We start from the raw sequence: 1,636 nt of genomic DNA on the forward strand, positions 1-1,636 counted from the left end.
CTGTCCACCATATTTTATTACTCTTCTGTCTTTGTTTCATTCCTAGCGCTTCTTGTGCAGCTCGTTGAATGCTACCTATAAGATTGTTATAGGTTTCTTCAAAAGTCATATCTTCTGAGAGAGTGAGGTATTCGTCTAAGCGTTTGTAATACAGATATTCGGTACTTTCCTATAGAAGACTATCCAAATTGTATGTGGTATAGTTCACTTTAGTCTCTTCTGTGCTTCTTTCTTCACTTTTCATTTCTCTGATGGTGTTCCACCTGCGTATATTTATTTTTGCTCTTAGTAGATAATGATCGCAGCCACAAGTTGCTCCTCTATGTACTCTGACATCTAAAAGTTGTAGAGATGTTTTCTGTTTTAAGATTAGATAATCAATAATGATCAGGTATATTTATGAATCCACTTATGCTTATAAAACCCATTCGTAATCTTTAACTCGTTATGCGTACAAAGATCTATTAGTCGTGTTCCATTATCATTTACTGTATCTTCACCAAAGGGACCCCCAACATTATCTTGAGACTTCTTACCCGTCCGTGCATTACAGTCACCTAGCATAATTATTTCTCTGTTACTGCCGATATTTATAAGCACGCTCTAGGTAAGCAGAGAAAAATGTTGTGCCTCGGTGGGATTCGAACTCCACGCCTCTCGCTCTCCGGGCAAGTATCCTAACCACTGGACCACGAGGCCACTTATCTTTCTCTGCTTACCGACGTGTTACTGTGCCGCCACAAAGTCATTAAGTTTTTCGAAGAATTCATCTTTAATGCCAGTCAATTCATCGTCTGAAATGGCGTATATTCCTAATATTGTGATTCTTTTACCATGGATATTTATATTCACTCTGATGATATTTTCACTTACTGGTTCCCAGCTGGTAATATTTGTCTTAAATTTGTTATACTCCTCGTTTAACGTGATTTTCGTTTGATTCTCCACTATTACACAGATGAATATATTTGTCAATCATTTTGGATCCGTTTCCTTTTCTTTTCGTTTCTAGAAATAGATGTACTGTCTCTGTTAGAGACAGTACATACGTCATTTCTGTTATTATGTCCGGTATTTTACCTCGACTTCCTTGTACGTTCCATGTACCACCTTTTCTTTGCGTTATGTCGTTTCCCGTTGTATCCATTCCATACTTTTTTAATTACATCTACATATTTGTTTTTTTCTGAACGGCTCAGTACGTCTCCCCCCTCTACACTCAATGGATAAAAGGGGGTAAAAGATAATGAAAGTGTGTATCTATTTGATTTATAGATTTAAAAAAATCTAGGTCACACATAAGTTTTCGAATTCGATCAAAAAATATGTTGTCATGTTGTCGATATCCATCAACACAACAAGTTGCCAACATTTCGTTGGCCGGTGTGTACTTACCTGGGGACAAACTATCTCAAAATTAGAATTTCCGGTTTTCAATATTTGTAATCAGACCAAAATTTAAGTTCAAAAATGTATACCAATATAAATAAAAAAATGACAATTAAGAAATAAATCTTTTTGAATGAACACTAAGACAACGCAACGAAAATCAACAGACTGTAGTTTCGAGTTCATTAGGTCTCACTAGTACAGCATATTTCTCAATGGTGTCTATATTTGAATATTAATCCTTATA

The 1,636-nt window shown here is 35.6% G+C and overlaps 1 non-coding gene across 1 annotated transcript; it reads right to left on the reverse strand.

Annotated features, from left to right (window-relative positions):
- Nucleotides 1–625: 625 nt before the first annotated feature.
- On the reverse strand, nt 626–699 carry Trnas-gga (transfer RNA serine (anticodon GGA)). The gene has a single exon. It is a non-coding gene; the product is annotated as a tRNA-Ser (tRNA).
- Nucleotides 700–1,636: the final 937 nt, after the last annotated feature.

The sequence above is a fragment of the Zophobas morio genome, unplaced genomic scaffold, assembly GCF_036711695.1.
Source record: "Zophobas morio isolate AGI-343-1 ecotype UQ-CSIRO unplaced genomic scaffold, CSIRO_AGI_Zmor_V1 ptg000026l, whole genome shotgun sequence".
Lineage (NCBI taxonomy): Eukaryota > Metazoa > Arthropoda > Insecta > Coleoptera > Tenebrionidae > Zophobas > Zophobas morio.